This window comes from Orcinus orca, chromosome 17, assembly GCF_937001465.1.
Source record: "Orcinus orca chromosome 17, mOrcOrc1.1, whole genome shotgun sequence".
Lineage (NCBI taxonomy): Eukaryota > Metazoa > Chordata > Mammalia > Artiodactyla > Delphinidae > Orcinus > Orcinus orca.
Window position 1 is genome coordinate 82,307,409 of NC_064575.1, and position 22,660 is coordinate 82,330,068.

A 22,660-nucleotide genomic window follows, 5' to 3' on the forward strand; every position below is an offset into this window, starting at 1 on the left:
AAAATTAGTGACTACTTTTCTTTCCAGAAACTCTTTGAAGAAATATAGTAGTTGCTATCACTTTTGGTGTTCAGTTTAAAAAAATTAAATTAGAAATACATTTTAAACCTCTGCAGGTTAAAATGAATAACAAAAAGCATTCTAATCAAAAGCCCCATGATAAAATATTTAAGCTCACGACTGGCTTCGCTCAAGCTTAGAAATAAAATAACCTAATGGAAGAGGTGGTACCGTATAATCCCCTTCCTGGGATTCATTGCGTCTTGCCTCTCAGAGAGGACAGCTGGTAGAGAGAAAATGGAAGTATTTCAACAGCAGATTTGTCATCTCATAAGCCAGCATTATTTACTTTAAACCTTGCACTAAGAACACAACCACAGAGAATTGTCAATGAATAGTTCATTGGTATGCAAAGGAGATTGTCAACAATTTGCTAATATTTAAATGGAAGATTATCCTGAAAATAATTATAGGGACAGACTCTTCAAAGAATATTTTATTGGCAGGTTTAAAAATTAGCATTCAGTAATGAGATTTGCTTGTAGACTGGGGGAGAAAATATTAATTGAAAGAAAACAAGAGTGATTAGTGTGTTTGGGGCCTAGAGAAGGGCTGGAGAAATTTGAACATTTTTATAAAGGATGAGAGCAAATGCATTACATATACTTGCTACTTTTTGCTAAAATTAAATAAACTAATATTTTTTAAAAAAAGATAACCTAAGCTGTGGCTGTCTTTTGGGGCAAAGCTAAAGAAACAGAGTCCTAGTTTCTGTATAAACTCAGTTCTCATTGTGGACAAAGTGTATATTCTTGTATCTGCATCACTGGTTTCCTGAGTGTGTCCCATGCAACACCCATATCAAGAGGCAGGATGATGGACCATGTTGAAGACCCCGTACGTTTTAACCTTCATTTGAATATTTATATAATGCATCTAAAAGGCTCTGAGATTTCCTGTAGTAAACACATCTGATGACTTTTATTTTAACACACACACCTGCAAAGAAAACACTCAATTCTTTTCTTCACTCTCACACTACCCTGCCACACTCACACTTCTGACACCAGGCAGATGGGTTTATTCCCCACACCAAGCAGTTCTCTGCAACACCAGCTGGCTGTCCCACAATTCATTTCAATTCTGACACTAATCCAGGAGCCCACCAAGAGTCACCTCATTATAACAAAAGACAGTACCATTGCCCAGAAAATTCCAACGGTTTTAGGACCCCTGTGCCAGGAACCAGGAGCAGAGACAAATATATATATGTTCCTATTGTTGCACAATATGATTCCCATCTTATTTGACAATGCATTTATGCATTTATCCATTCATTCATTCATTTATTCACTGTATAAAACCTTTTAAATTGTGAAAACAGTGCTACCTGTAACATACCACAGATAAGAATGGACTGGAACATGCTGGGATTTTCCCTTGAGACATTTTGTTATAACTTCCAGGCCACATCATACCATTTAACCTTCAATCTTATGGACCTGTGGAAAAGTAAAGTAAGAGAGAGCAAATGTGGCTGGTGAATCTCAGCAAACCTTTTTAGTCACTTGAACCACCATGTGCCGTTAGAGTGATGTCTTACTTCTGATCGGATGCAGTTATTTTCACAAGCATTTTAAGATCCTAAATTAGAATAGTTTTCAAACCTTCCTACTCATCACATCTCCCTCCTAATGTGGCCTCTTCACCTTGCCCATCCATACCCATGTAATGGGATAGAGGGTATTGGGGTGTTGGGGGAAGCAGCCCCTACCTGGGAGGAAGCTGACTGAGGCAGCCTTTGACCTAGAAGGTCTCACTCTGTCCTTGGATAAACCAACCAGGCAAGCCTTGTTGAGTTTGTATGTTGTTCTCTGATTAATTTCAGTTTTGCTGGGGGGAGTCTGGATTTTGCCTTACGCTAGAGGGAAACAATGCGTGAAGCTACTCTTCACTGTCAACAGCCACATTGGCTGTAGATGGGTCTACATCCGGAGACCTGTTTGTTGAACAGAGATGTTCTTAGTGTGCTGTGAAGAAAAGTAAAGAAAGAAAGAAAGGAAGGTGGCCAGAATTGGGATTTAGGACTTGGCAGATGTTACCTTACCTACAGCTCGGTTCACAGTGAGATAACAGAAGGTCCTATAATGAGGATAATGCTTTGCAAATGGGAAACCGATCCACTTTCATTTACTCCCGAGGCGCGCTCCTACGCAGTGATCCACCTCCTGGGGCCCCTATTGCTTTGTGAAACGTGTGTGTGTATTTTAGGGTGAGAGAAGGATGACAGCAGTGGAAAGGCCTAGAGAGGGGAGAGGGAAAGGGATACTGGAGACGATGATGAAACCACCAGGGCTGAGGGCACTTTAGGGCACTCTGGAAGGAGGTGTCTAACAGATCACCCCCACTTGCACCTGGGCAGCCACATCCCGTGAACTGGACAGCAAGGCTTGGTTAGGCAGAGGGAGGGCCTCTTTTGCCTTCTCAGAGCGAGCCCTTGTTCCTCACCACCAGAGTGTGCCAGCTACCCTGGTTTCTCTCCTGCAGTGTGGAAACTCTTGTAAGCTAGAAGAAAATGCTGAGAGGACCAGATACTGCAGATGTTGCCAAGCATTTGGAGCCAAGCTCCTTCTCACGTGGTCATCATATTTAGGGGTGAAGGGTTTTTTCTCACCCAACTGTTATGGATGTTTTCCTTCCTAGCGTTTTCAAGCTGCATGATCACACCAGAAGTGACCTCACCAACAGGCCTCAGCAGTAAACACCAGTGAAAAGGACACACTTCACTGTCCTTCAGTTCACTGGGTAGCCCACAAACAGAAGCTCCCTGGGAGCAAAGACCTGGGAGGATGCAGGATGCTTCCGGTATCACAGAACCACAGCTCTCTCTTCTCCATCAACACAAGATCAGGTAACTCACACCTTCTCTCATGCCTCATTGGGGGATGGAGGGCTGGCAGGCAAAGCTCTGAATGACAGTGCTTCTAAACGGATACTATTACCTAAAAGACGTTCCTACTCTCAGTATCTCCACCACACCAACAGAAAATCTGATCTGTTAACGTAGAATCCCACTCAACACTGCCTCAGACCTGGGGACCCAGTTTATTACAAAGGAGAGGCAACAATGAACATGATTATCATGTACTTCAAATCAATGGCAAGTGACCAGCTGAAATACAGGACATTAGAACGTTGGGCTGGTGTGTTCCAGGATGCTGTATATGCACACCAACGGCATCTATTTTAGGCAGTGCCCCAAGAGTTAGCACACATGCGTCTGTGTTCCAAGCGGTCACAGTAAATTGGCCCTTCTCAAAAAACAAACACCAATATCTCATTTCTGGAGCTTGTGCTTCCCAACCTTGCAACCTTAGGCTTAGCTGACAGAGGTCTTAGTTTTTAATAAGAGACAGCCCCTGCTAGGCTCCAGGGTAAGAGAACCACTGAACTGAAAGCTACAAGCCATACCCTGTCATTTAGGGTATGTGAAAGACACAGCAGACAAAGCTGGTGTTACTTTATTGGTGGTGGTCACGGACCCTGATGACTTTGATTCTCTAGGGTCATTGCTTAACCAGTGTGTCTGTAACCCAGGAAAGCCACTGGAGTAGCTCTCATTCTGTTATATCCAAGGACAAATAAAACTGAGTAATTACAGCCACCATGGCTCCCCATGAGATGACAATGACAGCCTCAGAGAATCATGCTCAGATCAGCCCACTAAATACACTTCCTAGACAGCCAAAGTGCTGGATGAGGACATTTGGAATGGTTGATGGAGGAGGAGATGTTGAGAAACAATTGCAAGTTTGGGGATAGAGGTAGAAAGGGGGTAGTTTGCTCCACTTCACCTAAATTAAATCTTATTTGGAGGTTGAGGCTGACCATGACCTTGAAGCTGACCTTTGGGGCTAAAGAGGTACAGTGAATCTGAGGCTGTGGAAGGGAAGGTCATAGGGCATGATCCCTGCCTCACACCTTCCCAGGTAAAATTTTAGGGTTTTGGTGACCCCCTGGTTTCTGTTTTATTCTCCCTTTTCCAGCAGAATCCTGGTCTGGACTGAGAAGACTAAAGAGGCTGGTTGTCACCTGACTTAGTTGAATTAGTTGTCCTGACTTAGTTGAATTCACACTGATGGGCCGTCAGAGTCCAAGGCCTCCCCTTTGCTTGTCTTTTTGCAGGGGAGACAAAGCAGCCCCAGTCAGGACGCAAGTTCGACGTTTTGTTTCAGAAAATTGAAAATAAGGCGGAGGATTCTAATGAGTGGCTGGAGTCTAGATACTCAAAAGTCTGAGTCCCAAAACCAAATTCAGGGCACAGAAATGACATTCTGGTAAATGGCATTGATTCCAGAGGTCAGATCTGTGCAAAAATGTAATCTAAATGGAAATAGGCCAAGTCAAGAAAAGTACAGAGGCCAAAAAATTAAAATGAACATCAGAATATATTATTTATATTATATATATATATATATATATTATAACAGAAAACCTCAAAATCTCAGTGACCTACAACAATGCATGTTTTTTTCCCTTGTTTGGCAGGGACTAGTCTGATCTCATCTGAGTCCCATGAACTTGTCTATAGGCTACAGGTAAGACCTGGTTTTATTCCACACGTCTCTTTCTGAAGTCCAGCCTGCAGAGGCAGTGACCACGTGAAGCTTGTCCTTTGGGGGGATCATAGCAACATAAGAGGACCCAAGAAACCATACAAATGTTTATAGTCTCTACCCATGTCATGTTCCTTCACATTCCATTGCCCAAAGCAAGTCATGGCCAAGCTCAAAGTCAGTGGGACAGGGATATATATTCCACCCCAATTGGCGAGAGAGAGAAGTATTTGCTGAGTAATAATCTAACCTATCACTGCTGGGCAAATGGTGGCTTTCTTGACCAATCCTTAAGAAAAGATGGGCACATGGTATTTGTGTTTGTGCAATTGGCTTAAAAAACTATTGCCCATGCTAGATCCATCCTCAGATCTGGAGATCCAGCAACTCAACTTGGTCACTTCAACAAAAATGAATCAAACTTTCTGTGACTCAGCTCAACCGAGACCAATATACACATCAGGATGCCAGTTTATTAACTTATTAGGAATTGACTATTTTTGCTAAGTAACCTGGACATTTGTTTTGATTGATCAGAACCTTTTCTTCTTAAAAGCAAATCTATTAGGGTGTCATTTTAATAACAGCTTCTGGCTTGGCAAATGTGTGAATTCAGAGTAGAATTCAGTGGGATGGTGCCTCACCACTCATGACCTTCGCCTGTAGATCCCCAATACAGAGAGAAGCTGTCCCTGACTAAGCAGGCTTGTGGGGTGTTCCCTGTCTCAGCCTCAGAATACACAGCACCAACTGGATTCTGTCACTTGGACTCACGTTTACCGCCCTGCTCCTTATTGAAATGATCTTTCATTATATATCTGAAACGACTCATTAAGCTGGAGGTCATATTCCCAGCTCAAGGGCTGGTTTGTCTATTTCTAAGAACACTTTCTGTATATCAGAGCATCCACATGAGTTGCTTTCATTTGTCAAACTCTCTGAATTATAAAGGTGTCCATTTTCATCCTCCATAGTAGCTCTGCATATCAGTTGATGATTTCTATTTCTGGTATATTCTGGATCATTGAGATTTCAAATATTCTGGCTCATTGTTCTGTTGTATACTTCTATTTTGGGTTTGGTAAATATGGCTCCTCAACATGGAAAGATAACCGATTTGGGGGCAGTGATTATTTTTTCAGTTCTGACTTTTGTATGATGTCTATACTGATATCATAAAATAGTCATTGAAATATTACTTGACATCTGGCTTAATGCTACTGTTCCGTAATATGGTACAAATAAGTCTTTGGCATTTGAGAAAGCTGAGTGAACATTTTGAGGATCTGTTTTCTAATTTGTAAATTGCGGGGAGAAATACCTGCTTTGCTTGCTGTATAGACATATTGAAAAGGAAATTAGATAATGTATGAAACACAGTTACTTGGTCCATGAGAGGACTCAATAAAAGATTGATGAATCTGATTATGATTTTGCAGTGTTCCTATGAACTTTCAAGCAATGTATATTATGAAGTAAAATGATTAAACTCTGTTAGGTATTGAGTGTTGTTGTTTTACATGATCCCTCTGTTTCAAAGGCCTTTTTGTCAGGAGATCAAATTAGGTTTTTTCTCCTTCCCTGTCCTTTGTTTTCTAGACCTTTTGTACTTCTATATAGGAAAATCTTGATTGATTTATACCTATTGTTTCATTCATCAACAAATGACAATTCAAGCCAGCAAACAAAAGGAAAAGAAAATATCAAAGAATTGAACAATAGACCCAATTTTAATTTTACTGCAAAATCTCCCAAAGGGAGGTAGCAACAAAAATGCCACTTTGGGCATCAGCAATGTGCATTTTTCTGATTCCTTCTTCTATCATGATCTTCCCTGGTTCATTTTAATCCTGATGGAATTCTCTATAATGGTCACTAAATTTCAAAGTACTGCACAATTAAGGATTAGTTAACTATTAGACCATATAACGCCACTCTGATTTATGTAAGCTTCATTAAAATCTTTTTCAGCTAAGATCTGAGGGGAATATGAAATGCATCAAATTTAAGAATCTAAATCAGTTTAATGAGATTTTTTCCTTTCTTGACTTCCAGTTATGTGCTTGTGTGGTGGTAGATACTTCAGAGAATGCAAAGAACTATAAATGGTTGTTAATGATGACAAAAGGAGGGAATTTGGTATTTAGACAAGAGAAAGGAGTTTAAATATATGGCAAGAAAGGGGAAAGGTATTTTTTACATTAGCATAGTGGTAGAATGTAAAAGTTTTTGAGTCAAACTGAACTGGGAAGTTATGCAATCTTTCTATTTTAACCACATATTAGTTTTCTCTTGATGTGTAGCAAATTACCACAAGCTTAGCAGCTTAAAGCAACATCTATTTATTAAATCTCAGTTCTGTAGATGACCTGGGACTTCCGTCGTGGTGTAGTGGTTAAGAATCTGCCTGCCAATGCAGGGGGCATGGGTTCGAGCCCTGGTCCAGGAAGATCCCACATGCCTCGGAGCAACTAAGCCCGTGTGCCACAACTTCTGAGTGTGCGCTCTAGAGCCCATGAGACAGACACAACTACTGAGCCTGCATGCCACAACTACTGAAGCCCGCGTGCCTACAGCCTGTGCTCAGCAAGAGGAGAAGCCACGGCAATGAGGAGCCCACGCACCCTAACCCCACTCGCCGCAACTAGAGAGGGCCTGCGCACAGCAACGAAGACCCAATGCAGCCAGAAATAAATTAATTAATTAGAAAAAGAAAAAAAAAGAGTCAGTTCAACTGGACTCTGCTTGGAGTCTTGAAAAGCCAAAAACAGGATATTGAATGACTAAGCTCTTATCTGGAGGCTCTGGGGAACAACCCACTTCTAAGCTCATTCAGGGTATTGACAGAAGTCAGATCCTCGTGGTTGTAGGACTGAAGCCTCTTTTTCCTGAGGTCACTGGCTGTCAACTAAAGGTTCCTCTTTTTTCCTAAAGACCATTCACATTCCTTCTCACAAACCGGCCATGGCACATCCAGTCCTCTCCTGTTTCAAATCTCTCTGACTTCCCTTTATGCCTTCTTCTTCTACCACAACCAAAGAAAATCCCATGATTCTAGGGCTCATATGATTAGGTCAGGCCTGCCTGAAAATTCCTCTATCTTTATGTCAACTGATGAAAAATCTTAATTACATCTGTAAAATCTCTTCACAGCAGTATCTCATTTTTGGTTTGATTGGGTAATCAGAAAAATAGATTCTTGGTGGCAGGCATCATTGGAATTTTGCCTACCACAAGCTATGAAATGGGGTTAATAGAAGAATGTAACTCAGAGGATTCTTACAATGATTAAATTACATTACATAGGTAAAGAACTTATTATTAAGACTTAGTAAATTTAAGAAAATTTGGCCATTATCAGCATTATTATTGTCATTGTTATTATCACCATTACATTATGATTATTATTAAATTCATATTTGAAAGTTTGGAGAAATCCTAAATAGGCCTTCAAAGTATATTGCTATTTTATGCTATGGTTTGATTACTCTAGCAGGGAGTTATTACAGATAGAACCAAAGCTACACCATCCTATATGTATACTGAGGATATATACATATACATATATATTTATGTTATATTATATTATATGCCCGTTTGTACCCTATCTTTTCAGTTTTTTTAAGTTTTCTGATGAACGGAATACTTTTCATTTTTTTAAGTGAAACATACATTAAAATAAAATGATGAAGAATTATATAACATGCAAATGATAATCAAAAGAAAGCTAGAATGGCTATATAAATTTGAAAAAGAGACTCCTGTAGCAGTATTATTACCACAATAAGGAAGGACTTTCATAATAATAATAACCAAATGATAAATGGGTAAATAAGCAAAAAATGAAAAATAATCCTAAACATATATGAACCTAAAAGCAGAGCTTCCTTAAACATGACACATAGAACTGAGAAGAGCAAAGGACGAATGTCCAAAATTACATATGAGCACTGCTAACACTCATGTCTGCAACTGATAGAACATGTTGGTGGAAATCAATAAAAAAAGAGAAAGCTGAGAAACAGGACCAACTAAATTGACCTAATGTGTAGTTATAGAAAACTGGACCGAACAATAGCAGAATACTCCTTATTTAATTGCATGTGAGACATCCATCGACAGAGACAATACTGAGGGCCATGAAACAAACTTGCGAAAATTTAAAATATTTGAAATCATACAAAGTGTGCTCTCTGACCCTAATGGAATGAAACTAGAAATCAGTAACAGAAAGAGAGCTGCAAAAAATCCTAAGTTTGCAAATTAAACAGTAAACTTAAAAAATAACACGAGTCAAAGAAGTCACATGGGAAATTAGAAAATATTTTTAACTGAACAAAAGTGAAAATCTAAGAAAGCAAAATTTGTTGAAAATAGCTAAAGCAGGTAAAGCTTCAGTTCCAGCTCCAACAAGTAAAGTGCGCAGCAGTGACTGCTCCTGTCCCCCGGACAGCAACATCTTAAAGAAACTGAAAATCAGAAACTTAGCTTGGACCCATCAGGGACTGAGGCTGCAGAGCAAATGACCACCATGAACTCTGGAAAGATAAGTGAATTCAGATTCACAACTGAGATTTGCTTAATCAGAGCGGAAGCTAGTGGAGCTGAAACTTGTAGGAATTCTTAAATGGTAATTTCAATGAACTCCTGGCTATAGAAAAAATCGATACACCTAGCCAGGCTTAACCAAGGAAAAAAAAAAGAGAAAATAAAAATTGCTAATATCAGAAGTTTGAAAAGGCATTCATCACCACCGATCCCATGGACAATAGAAGGATAGTGAAGGAATACTGTAAGTGCCTCTAATACCCATAACTTGAAAACTTAGATGAAATGGGCTAATTCTTTGAAAGATGCAAACTACTAAAACTCACACAAGGAGAAATAGCTAATATTAATAGTCCTATATTATTAAATAAATTGAATTGATAATGTCATTTTTTTTTTTTCAAAAAGAAAGCACCAGGCCCAGATGATTTCACTGGTGAATTTTACCAAACATTTAAGAGAGAAATTGTACCAATTCTTCACAATCTCTTCAGATATTAGAAGCAGAGGGGCCATTTTCTAACTTAATATCTGAGGCCAGCACCACCCTAATACCAGAAACAGATAAAGGCATCCTAATGTTTTCAAGTAAGTGAATGTGTATAAACCACTCAGGACACTGGCACAGAATTAGCTCTTCACTGTCTGCTACTAACGTTCTTATTAATCTAGAATTTACTTATATCGGCAGGTATTTGGAGGACTCCTAAAGGCAAGTTAGAGTCACTGAAGTATTTTAAGCAAAGACGTTGTGCAGGGCTATGTTTTCATTTCAGGAATAAACACAGTCCGTCTAGCAGCAGTGATTAGCGGCAGTAGAGAGGCGCAAGATGAGTTACTGAGAAGAGCTTAGACTCTTTAGTCGTGGTCCAGGACGGAAAGAATGAAGGCTGGCGTCAAAACCGCACCCTTGGGAGAGGGGTTGTAGCGAGGAGACAGCTCTGAGAGATGTTCTGCCCTAGGAAAGAGTAAATATTCTGCAAAGAATGAACACGCCTCCAAGGCAATTCTGTACAGCTGCAAACATCGCTGTGGAGTGACAGCTTTGTAACTCACTGCAGTGAGGCGCTGCAGGAGCGTGAATGTAAACCTCGGTGATCCCTGACGTAGGCATCCGAAATCTTTGGCATGAGACTCGAAGGTCTGCCAGGGAACACACAGAAACAGAGAAGAGAGGGACAGAGCTGCTTTCCATAGCCACGTGATTTTTGCAAATCTCAGCAACGTGCAAACAGAGACCCATGGCGATCCCTAGTGTGCCCCTCTATCCTGGGCACATGGTCTAATCAGCCAGGATGGAGGTATGGAGCGAGGAGATAGTAAAACACACACAACTATACTTCAATCGAGAAGAAAATAAAAAGTAAACACATATTGACGCTTTCTCTAATGCCCACTGTAGGGCTGAAGATTTCCCCCCAATATCCAGCACTGCTTAACAACATACTCTCTTTATCAGATACACAGTGACTAATCTGAAAGGAAGCATTTGGTTCAATGCTCTCATTTTTGCGGGGAGAAGAAGTGAAGGGTCTAGACATGACTTATCCGGACTCATCCACCCTCCAGAGGCGGAGCTGGGAACCCACCATGTTGATGCTCTTTCTGCTGTTCCTCCTGAGCTCCTTTTTCCCTCCCTTGGCCGTTTTGCTCCTCTCCTTTCCGTCCCTTCCATCCATCCTTCCTGGAACGTCTGATAAACATTACACAACGGAAGACGTCATTCTACATGCAAGTCTTTCTGAAGTTATTTCAGACAGGATGTTGGCAGCTGAGTCACAAAAGGGACAGTCAATGAAGACCCCTCAGGCATGAATGGCATGTGTGAGTTTCCCCCACAGGTAAAGAAACATGGATCTCAAGCCAATCAGCATCCCCCATCACAATTCCCTGAGTATCCACTTTGGGTACCAGGAGCCTGTCCTCCCTGTATACCTCATCAGTCACTTCCTCACGAAATGCCTGGGAGATGGGGCCTGAGATTGAGCATTCCTTCCTGCCCTGTTTCTGCCTAGCAGTCCCCCTGCATGGTGTTTGCTGCCTTTGTGAACAGAGGCACATTGGCCATGTCACGTTACCCCCTGCCGGGTGCTGTCAGCACTGCCATTCCCGTCCTCAGGCCCCCAGCGGCTGTCCATCATGCCATGATCCCCCCCAGACCAGCAATCTTCACTCTTCTCTTCCAGACGCAGGAGAAGCCTTTTCTCATCAGCATGTATCTCACAGGCAATTTTCACAACAGACCTTGGGAGGCCCCGAAACAGCAGGCTTCTCTTTCCCTGGACAAGCAGGCTGAGCTCTGTGCGCACAGGAGGCCGGGCTCAGCAATGGCCCAGGACAACCCGATAGCAAATCCTTGAGAACAGCCCCTTTTGGGGCAGTTTAAAACATTTTCTACTTTTTCACTAGTATAACTCTTCAGGTATTATTTATTATGTTTATTTTCTTTGTGTTCATCTCGTCATTTCAGAAATGATGTCCTGTTATTTATCATTCTTTCATGAGTTCTGTCACCTAATTTCTGAGGTTTTCATAAATTCTGACATACATTGCCCTGCACGTCTTGTATGCATTTCTTGATGTGTTTTAGCCTGTTTTGAAACAGTGTTACAGTTTTGATCTTTCTGACGCATTGGCTTTGTCTGTGGAATGCTATCCTGCTCCCTTTTCTTCTGTATCTTATAGTAACTCTACAGGGATGAGTTTCAGATTGTTCAGATTGTTTATTTTGAAGTAAATTTCGTTCTTCTGAAGTTTAAAAGTTCAGATAGATACTCTCATTTCTCGAGCCTCTCTCTTCTGTAGTTTCCCTGTAATATTAAAAATGCAAAGTTTGCTTTCTGATCACCCAGAGAGGTCTTTGATTTTATGACTCCTCATTGTAAAAGCTTAAACTCAGTGACCCCCTCAAATGAGCCTTTTCTACATCTCTCTCCCCGCCGACCTTCTCTTTTTCATCTCGCTCTCATGCCAGGCCTCTTGTGAGTGCCTTGGATGCTAAAAGAAAAACGCCGGGATGATTTTGTTCTCAACTAACCAAATAAAGGATTTTCGTCAACATATCCAATTATTTTCTTCTAGTCCTAGCTTTCCTACTTCCATATACTATTAGAGAGAGAGAGAGAAGGCAAGTAGGAAACTAGGCATTTAGAAAAGAACTTGGGCAGCATCTCCAGGGGAAGGAAGATGAGGGTCTGGGCTGAGATGTAGCAGGAGAACATTTGCTGAATCCACAAGGCGTTGAATCAGGGTGATTAGTCCCAGGTTCAGTGGCTCCTTCCTCCTCCCGGGCCTCCCTTCTCCTTTACATCCCGCTCTCCTTCTTTGGGTGTCCACCACCGACGTCTCTCCTCACTCACCCCAGTGATGATGTAATTTCTTGCCCTGGCTTAGACTTTATTCTCTTCATTATCATTGTGTTTTTGTCTCTTCGGCTCTCCAACCATTCAGGCAAGGGCTCCAAAGAATGGTTTGTTCTGCTTTCTGGTTTTATGTCTTTTCGTTACACCACTGGGCAGACTTAAAAACCCAATTCTTTAACATCTCTAAAACAATCTGCAATACCAGCTAACCGATTCTCACCTTGGCCCCGGGAGGCTGGGCGAGTGTGATTGTTTCCGAGAGCACTGGACTGGGAAGGTTTAAGGCACGTGCTTGAGTTTGCAAGATAAAGCAGAGAACAAATGCATCATTCACAGTGGGACCATTCCTGACAGATCGCTACCCTTGAAAGCAACCGGTGGAAAAGAGGAGGGTGGAGGTGGGTCCGGGGAAGTCAGAGGACAGTTTCATGGTCTTGGGCAAGGTACATCAGGGACATGGGTGTAATTATATGTTCACGTATCTTTCACCTGTTGGGTGATCCTCGAGGACATGGGTGGAGATGTACTCATGTTACCATCATCATAGTATGTATTTAGTAACAATATATGTGTCTGAAATGTAGATGGTGCTAGAAATACAGATTTCTTAACCTTCCTAAACTCCACCTGACTAGAGCATAATGGGTAGCACTAGGTACATTTAATTTTCATGTTTATTTGTGAGCTCTGGAGTCGGCCTAATTCCACGTCTTGGCTTCATCATTTATATGCCTTGCAATCTTGGACAGATCACTGAGCCTTACTAAGCTTTATTTTCCATCATTTGTAGAACAAAAGAAAACAACAAAAATATATTAATAGTACCTATTCATGGGGTTGCTGTATAAGGGGAACTGAAATTATTAGACCAGAAACTGGTACGAGGCAAGTACTCAGTTCTTCCCTGTCTTGAGTACATGCACACAAGAAAGCATTATTCTTTTTATTTCCCCTCCCTGTGTCTAGTACAGAGAGTCATCAAATACTGAACGTGAAGCATACATGCTTTTGGAAGCTTACTGCCTCCATCAGACAGTTAAAAATAACTGATTTGTGACCACCTAGAGGGGTGGAATAGGGAGGGTGGGAGGGAGACACAAGCGGGAGGAGATATGGGGGTATATGTATATGTATAGCTGATTCACTTTGTTATACAGCAGAAACTAACACACCATTGTAGAGCAATTATATTCCAATAAAGATGTTTAAAAAAATAAAATAAATAAAAATAACTGAGTGCTACTAAGGTAAACCATACAGCAAACTTCAGGGGACAAATTTAAATTGTTTCGACTAATAAAATTCTTATAAATAAATACAAAATATTTTTGGCTGGTCGGACAAATGCTTTTTGTTGCCACAAAAGTTCTTAGGATAGGATTTTCCTTATGCAAACCTTAGAACAATGTGTGTAGCAGCAGTTTGTTGATACCTAGTAGGGGACTCTCGCCGTAGATGTTCATTAACTGTTTACCGACCATTAGGGATATTCATTTGGCAGTAGTTTTCACTAATAGCCACTTGAGAAAAGTAGAAGAGAAAAAACATATGCTCAGTGTTTCACATGGAGGCGGTCAGAATGTTTACATCCTATTCAGACTTGCTGAAATCTTCAGTCAAACTTTTACACTCATAGATACACAAGTTGTCCGACTGATCTGAAGATTACTTTGAATACATCAAAAGCCAATTGTACCTATTCTTTTATTCTAAAATGTATTCTTTATTTTGAAATCCACAGAATTTAAAATGTTTTATTAGTTCTCAAACCACCAGGTGTCGCATCTACTATCTTATTTTTAATTTAATTTGTTTTCTTTTTTTGTGGCACCGTTTCTCCTAGAGATCCAGATGGCATTCTCCTCACAGGGTTTAAAGAGCCTAAGCATTTGGTTCAGGTGTATTTGGAGACACATGTAACACTCCTTGGAGAATGGAGGGAACTTACACTGTTGCATAACCAGAATTGGAGCTTCACTGGCAAAAGAAAAAAAAAATCAAGTGGAAAGTAGAAAACAAAGTGTATTTCTAGTACCTATATTCTAGGCTGTCACTTTGATAATTCTGATTCAGACTTCTGATACATTGCAGGGAATATACAAGAGGGCAGAAAAAACAGAGTTTTAAAGAAAACGTCAATAGTGTATTTCTCAGAAGCAGATTATGCAGGAAGTATGCAAATTACTTCTTGGATTCCTTGCTGAAGCAGGAACTGAGAATAGCAAAGGCCATGTGAACGAGGAACAATCTCTCGATTATCTCATCCTTAAAGAAGAAGGAGGAGAAAAAGGAATCTGAACATTTAGCAAAGAGAACCTGAAATCTTTGCTAGAAGGGTCATTTATGTGGGTGTGTTCCTCTGAAACAATTGAAACAAAGCTCTTACATCTTAAATTTGAGTGCCATGATAAGATTTTACGTTGGATGGAGGGAAGTTTAATCTCTTAGATTGTTTTATCCCATTCTTGGTTTTGACATATGAAGGGTCTCATAAAGCTTTTAAGGGTTGCTTACTTATACTTTGGGGGTACACTGCCATCAGGACGAGCCTTGTTTTGACTACATTTCCTTGATCTTGGTATTACTGTCTTAAATAGGCAGGCTTCCCATAGGTAATATCAAATGTTTAAAAGAAAATACATTGTTTTTATTATTCCATGTATTTATAGTTTAAAGACTCAGATTCAATATTCTCTCTGTTTCTATTATTAACTTGTACATATCTCTGTTGTGCAAACACATTTTAATTATATTTTCTGCCTGATGATTTTCCAATTCCCTGTCTTTTATTCTAGGTAACCCTTGGATTTAGAAGAGGGACTGAGTCATGGAAGAATCTCAAATGGTGAGTAACTTGGTGGGAAAATAAAAATGGAATGACTTATTTAAATATCTAAAACCGTACTATTCCACAATCATCATTGCAACAATTTTACTTAACTAGACCCTCAAACACCTTAAGTCAATACTTTTTTCAGAGATGTACCCAGAGCCTCGGAATGTTCATTGATTGAGACTTCAATTTTGCTTTTTAGTGAAAGAGAGGCCATGCTCTTCCAAGCTTAGTTAGATTAACTGTCATGCTTTTCCTCGTGCACGCCTCAGACTGGCGCTGGTTGAATACTGTTTCAGAGGTGGGTGGTGGGTGTACACCGCAAACCATATTCTCTATCAGGTTCCTCTGATAAGAGGCTGAATAAGACTAGCCTCTGATATTGAGACCTTACAGTTTAGCTTGGGAATGGCTTTCACCAAAAATCTCACAATGGAAGTATGATTATTGCCCAATGGAATGTAAGGATGGAACTAATTAATTAAATGGAGCTTGGATGGCAGCTGGATGGAATCCAAGAATACAAAAACGAAAACAAAACAACCAAAAACAACCAAGAACATAATTAAGCTGGTCCTAACAACTAGGAAGGAAGCAAGGGCTTTTTCAATAAGAGACAAGAGTATGATCAAAGGTTAGGAAGTGTTGATTTCAACCCAAATGACTTATTAAGAAGAGGTTTTTTGTTTGGTTTTGTTTTTTAAACAGAGGGAGAAATCCAGAGTTTGAGCACTTCCTATTCAGATTAAAATCAAGAAGTTTGGCTTTTGACCTTGGGCCCTTCCTCCCTCATTTACTGGACACTGCAGTAGTTCCTAGCCTCATATCATTACACAAATACACCTGAATGCCTGGGGAGTAAAATCATAGCCTTGAGCCTTCTTTAAAGATCAAGGAAAGTGCTTCATGTCTATTGGTTGGATTTCTGCCATCTGCCCATTTTTAAATCAAATGCAGGAAGTGGAAATGGAGCTGTTATCATTGACTCTAAGATTTCCCACCGGGGCTGGGTACGTCTCCTATAAAGAACACGGTACCTGAACAAGAAGCGGGTTCTATCACCACAGAAGGAGTAGGTGTTAGGGTGACAAGGGACTAGCTACTCGGGAGCATTCAAGAATGGATGACTGAAGGGAAGGAGCAAAAGCCACGATAGGGGTATTTAAGGAGCTTTGAGCAATTCAACTTGTATAAATGATAGGATCTGGTCCAAGGGCCACACGTAAAGCGTTTGCATTCTGGGTTAAATAATGTGGGTCCCTAAATTACTTTCTCTTCCACTGGTAAGAAAAATGTGGAAGTGGTGAGAATACGATTTTAATGACCTCCTTACAGTGTGGTTGATGCCTGAGATTTGCGATTGTATGTATTCTCACAAATATTAAGAGTTAAGTATTATATTCACTTTTCACAGATGAAGAAAGTGATACTCAGATGCAAAACCTCATCAGCTAATAAGGAGCAGAACCGAGATTTAAAGTGAGGTTGGTTTGGCTCCGAAGCCTGGGTGGGTTCTAGTTCTGTGTAAGCCTAGTTACCTGTGCACACTCCGTTAGAGTTTTATCAAACCTAGGAGTAATGTATTGTCTGAAATTGAGATATTGCATTTTTCATGGCTCTCCTTGCCTCCGTGTAGGTGTTGACATAGAGCTATGAAGCCCTCAAAAGGGGCTTTAACCAAAGGAAGGAGGGTGGACTCCTAGTGACAGAATGTTCTCCCTACCTCCCAGGAGTCTCCTTCTTGCCCATCATGGTGATGAAATTTACATTTGTCTCTGTCTTCTATTTTAAGATCATCAGAGTATAAGAGTCTAGAAGGAATTAGGAAGGTGATATTCCTCAGACGTGACTATTCGAGGCACTTGTAGTCCTGGCAATCAGGGCTCTCCTCTGGGCCCCCTCTATCCTTCAGCAGCTGTGCTGCACCCACAGGGCGAGAGGTCCATGGAGCCATGGGGTGCATGTCCACACCTACTGAGAACTCACTTCCTCCTTTTGAATCACTGTCTGGAGACCCAGGTCTCTGAAACCCCTACATGCCCACTCCTAGGCCTGTGTGCGTCACCTTCTAAAACTCTTTTCTTCAAAAAACAGACTACCCCATAGGTGTATGTACTTTTTAGCTTGAGGGGTAGAAAAAGGTGTTCGCTTTCAAATACTGGAGTGCTGAGAGTGGAGCTCGGGTTGGGTAGATGTGATCGCTTGTCAGTGAGTACGCTCACTGACATGAGATAGGATGGTACCCGGAGTCAAAGAAAAGGCAGTAGTCTGAGACCTCTCTTGGCACCTTTGTTCCGTGCCCTCTGAATGCCAGGGGTGGGCCTAAGACTATGATCATAAAAGTGTAAGGCCAGCAGGTCCGGGGAAGGGCCCAGGGAGCCAGACGGAACCCCCGCCAAAGTGGCTGATGCAACCGACACCTGACATTGCCACAACACCCGAGAGATTACCAAAAAAGGGCTGCTTCACACAGCAAGCACCTCCCCTGCGTCCGCCCCTATAAATTTTGTTCACACCCGCACCCGGGCGCGACTTCTCTGGCCTCTTTCTCTCGGACCAGTGAACCTCGCCCGGGAGCGTTCCCAAATTAAGCTTGTTTAAGCTCTCCTCCGTTGTTGGTGCCGTTCCTTACAAAAAGTTATGTTGATTAAGGCCTAGTACCGTAGTCGTGATAAATAGCTAGCACTTACCTATCACTCCCTGTGGGCCAGGCTCTGATCTAAGCCCATGCAATATACCGACCCACTTAATCCTTATATCAACTCAGTCATAAAGTTTGTGAGGTGAATAAAACCCCTTGAGTTGTACAAATTACAGCATGACTTGACAGTCCTGGAATTTTATGAATTAGGGCACTATTAAACACCCTCTTTTACAAATGAAGACACTGGGGCAATGAGATTAAGCAACTCACCCACAGACACGCGGTAAGATTTGTTCCCAGGCCATCTGCCTACGGGTCTGTGTTTTAACCATCTCACCATCCTCCCATGCTAGGAGGAGGTGCATGTTTTTCTATCCATTGCCTTCTGTGTCATATTTTCAGGACCCTTGACATTAAGTATCAAGACCTAGAATTGGAGCGACAAAGGAACTTCATAGCAGAGGAACTCTTGTACAAGGCCTCTCACCCCTTGCTTAAAAACCCTCAGGGGTTCCGTAGTGCTCTCAGATGATAGAATCCCAGCCATTTAAACTGGCTCACAAGACCTTTTAATCTCTGGTAACCTGTTTCACATTTGAAAATTCAGCCACTGCTTGTCAGTCTGTTTTTTTCACTTCCTCACATAGAGCCTCATCTCCATTCCCTTTCGACATTTGCACACAGGGTTCTTTCTGCGCAGATCTTCCCACACTTCCCAACTCCCTCCCCTCGCCGCAGTTAAATCCCAGTCATTCTTCAATTTTCAGCTTCACGTCACTTCCTCCAAGGAAAGTACGTCCATCAACAGCCCCCTAAATATTTGTTGACAAGTTCCATATTGTAGCACACATCAAACTTCGTTGGCATTGCCTGTATATTGTCTGTGTCTCCCATGGAATTATAAACATCTTCAGAGGAGAGATTGTGCCTGATTGACCACTGAGCCCTCCAGAGCCTAGCACAGAGACAGCAAGCAATTCAGAGTTGAACAGAAAAACCCTGAAAACTCTCATTATTGAGTTTATAAGTTAATAAAATCTCAACAGCTTCCAAATCATTAAGTATAATTTTAGTAATAATTAGCATTGTGTTTCCTTCCTCTTTCTATTTCTCTTGCCAGTTTGTAATGGTAAGGATTATGGTGAAGCTTAAAAGAAGAAAAATTAGTAGGAAAAGGAACCGGGTGCTTCTCTACGTTTAGAGGATATGAAGTGTAGAATTTTAAAATTCAGGATTCGATATAACAAATTCCAACTTGTTCAGAGTTTTTCTGAAACCAGATGCTTATCACCATATTTTTTCTGCCTTTTCCTTCCCTTTTCTATTTCATTTTAATGGACACATACAGCTCACATTCCATTTTAAATATGGGTACAAGAAATTCAACATATTTTTCAAAAACAATCAAATATATAAAGGATAATTAAATTTATTATATCTCACTGACTTTTAGCATAAAACTCCATATCCCTCACAAAAACAAAAAATAAACAAAATAAAACCATACATACACACACAGTCTCAATTAGATTGAATGGACCAGAACAAAGCCTAGGTTAGATCTTTTAAGAAAAGGTCCCTAAACAACCACAATTTCATTTCCAATTTGTAATGAGTATGGAGTGATATTACATGCAATCCTAAAGAAGGTAGATGGAAAGAGTGCCAAAAATTTTAAAGTGTTTCCAAATATTTACATTTGCTTAGAGTTTCCCAAAGAAATCACTGATTTAAGGATTAGAAAATGAATGAGCACTTTTAATAACAATGCAATATTGATACAAAGACAAACACTTTGGGAGACAGCTGCCTCCATTCTGAAAAGCATGTGAAATGTACACATTTGGCTTCCAAGAATAAAAGAAAATGCTTAGTGAAAAAAAACAGCCCGGGAAAGAAAAGCAGTAAGATGTGGAGACTGGTGGGTAGAATAGAAAGAGGACAATTGATGAACATTTCTATAGTAGTAATACCACAGAATACCGGACCCTGGGAGCCGCCATCAGCCCAAACCTAAGGTTGGCTATCCCACTCTCATTTTCCTATAAAATTTGTACAAACATTTTAAAGCTCTAAAAATTGCTCTCAGGCATAGTAAGTAGGCTGTACTGCTATCTCTATTTCCTAAGTGCAGTGTGTTATGAGAAAGTTATTATGCAGAATAAAAAAAGAAAGAAAAAAACTTACAGAAACATGCTGGGAATTGGAATGAGCAGTGCCACAGGGGTGGAATCCCAGGCCCTTTTCAGGATGAATATTCAGGATAGCCATCTGACCATCTGTAAGATGGGGTGGTTTGGCTGCATGAATCTGTATGGTCCTGTTCAGATTCGCTTATTCATTCAACAGAGTGTTGAATGAGTCTTTCCTGCTGGAACATACACTGTTCTAGGTACCGATATACAGTCTAGATGCTAGTGGCAAGGAAAAGATACCAATCTTCAATCAATCCATCAATCAATCAATGAGTTAATACGGAAATTAGCAGGTATAATAAAAATGCAATATGGTCATGTGATAGAGAGTCACTGGTTGTGTAGGGAGAGGGTGGATTGATAAGAGAAATCTCAATTAAGAGGTAACATTTAAACAATACATGTGTGATGGCAAGGATATATCGATATTCAAATGTTTGGGAAGAATATTGTAAAAAGGTAGGGCATTATGTGAAACAAACTATGAGATCAGAAAAAGCATAGATTGTTCAACAAAAAGAAAAGACAGAAAGACAAATATTATATGATTCAAGCTTTATGAAGTATCTAAAATAGTCCAACTCATAGAAGCAGAAACTAGAATGGTGGTTGCCAGGGGCTGAGAGGAGGGAAGAAATGGGTATAAAGTTTCTGTTATGCAGGATGAATAAGTTCTAGAGATCTGTGAACACAGGACTACAGTTACCAGTATGGTATTATGCACTTCAAAATATGTTAATAGGATAGGTCTCATGTTGTGTTCTTACCAAAACACACACACTTACACACACACACACACACACACACACACGTATAATCACAAGAACACAAGAAAAATTTTAAATGCACTATGTTTAGTATCTTGGTTGTGGTGATGATATAACAAGTGTACACATGTGTCCAAACTTATCAAGATGTACATATTAAATATATGCAATTATTAGTGTATTAATTATACCTCATTAAAGCTGAAAGAGAGAAGGAAAAGAGAAAGAAAGAAAGAAAGAAAGAAAGAAAGAAAGAAAAAGAGAAATGAAGGAAAAAAGAAAGAGAGAAACAAAGAAATACAGAGAGGAAGAAAAGAAGCTAATTGTATATATTGAATGTGGGAGAAAATGGTAGAAAGGAAGTCTGGCCAGATGCAAAGGACCATGCTGTGTAGACTCTTTCAAGCCAGGGTAAGTAAAGTAGATTTCCACTTCCTGTTAGGAGAAGCCACTGTAGGGTTTTGCATTGGCAAGCATTAATTTGACTTAGGTTATTAAAATACCACTCTGGCCACTGCATGGGAAATCAATGTCAGAGAGGCAAGAACAAGAGCCGGCAGGCAAGGAGGGCACAATTTCAGTGGCCAGATGAGAAATGAGGAAAGAGGATGCAGAGGAAGTGGTCGAAATAAATCCTCATCAGATATGGAAGATATTCTAAACACAGAGCAGATCAGAAATGTACATGGATGGGAGGTGGATGCAGGTAATGTGAGAAATCAAGAGTAGCTACAGAATTGGGGGCCTGAGGTGTGAAAGACTTGGGAATAAGCCAGTTTGAGGTAAAGAATGCAAAGAGTTCACTGTGGTCCATGTTTGGTTGAAGCCTCCATTTGACATCAAACTGGAAATGTGGACCAGGCTGCTGGATGTGTGAGTCTGGAGAAAGTTGGAGGTTGATATAGATGTGGAGTCATCAACACCTGTGAGGTATTTAAAGACATTGCCTTAGTGTTTGGGCTGCTATAACAAAAATACCAAAGACTGGGTGGCTTGAACAACAGAAATTTATTTCTCACCGTTCTGGAAACTGAAAGTCTGAGATTCCATGTCTGGTGAGGAACCACTCACTCCCTGGTTCTTAGACGGTTGTCTTCTCCCTGTGTCCTCAGATGGTGGAGGGGGCAAGGGAGCTCTCAGCGGTCTCTTTTATAAGGGCACGAATCCCATTCCTTAGGGCCCCACCCTCATGATCTAATCACCTCCGAAAGGCTCCCATCTTTAAATACCATCACATTGAAGATTAGATTTCAACATATGAATTTTGAGGGGACACAAGGTTCAGTCTATAGCAGACATGCACTGGGCAATGCTCAAAAAAGGGAGTAGAGAGGGTTTCAGGGGTCATGAACATAAGCCTGAAACACTGGCCTCTAGAAGTTGGGAAGGGAGAAAAACAGCATACAAAGGGAATGGAGAAAATTTGAACATTCTCTAATTCTGTGACCGTCAGGAGGTAATTTTTTTCTGACCTCAGTCTCACACACCAAGAACATTTATTCAAATGGCCCCCACTCCATCTGAACAGTGCTAAACACTGAAAATGCTAAAATAAAAGAAACTCCATTTTTTTTCTCAATAATTGTTGGGAAAAGTTATGCAAAATCAGTATGCTAAGTACAACATAAGATGCAGGGATGAGGTACTGAGATCACAGAAGAGAGATTGGCTATTTGTAGAGAGGAAGTCAGGGAA

The 22,660-nt window shown here is 40.6% G+C and overlaps 1 long non-coding RNA gene across 1 annotated transcript; it reads left to right on the forward strand.

Annotated features, from left to right (window-relative positions):
• The first annotated feature begins 2,728 nt into the window (after positions 1-2,728).
• On the forward strand, positions 2,729-15,387 carry LOC117199614 (uncharacterized). Its single transcript, XR_004480878.2, has 3 exons — positions 2,729-2,911; positions 4,549-4,598; positions 15,322-15,387. It is a non-coding gene; the product is annotated as an uncharacterized LOC117199614 (long non-coding RNA).
• The last annotated feature ends 7,273 nt before the right edge of the window (positions 15,388-22,660 follow it).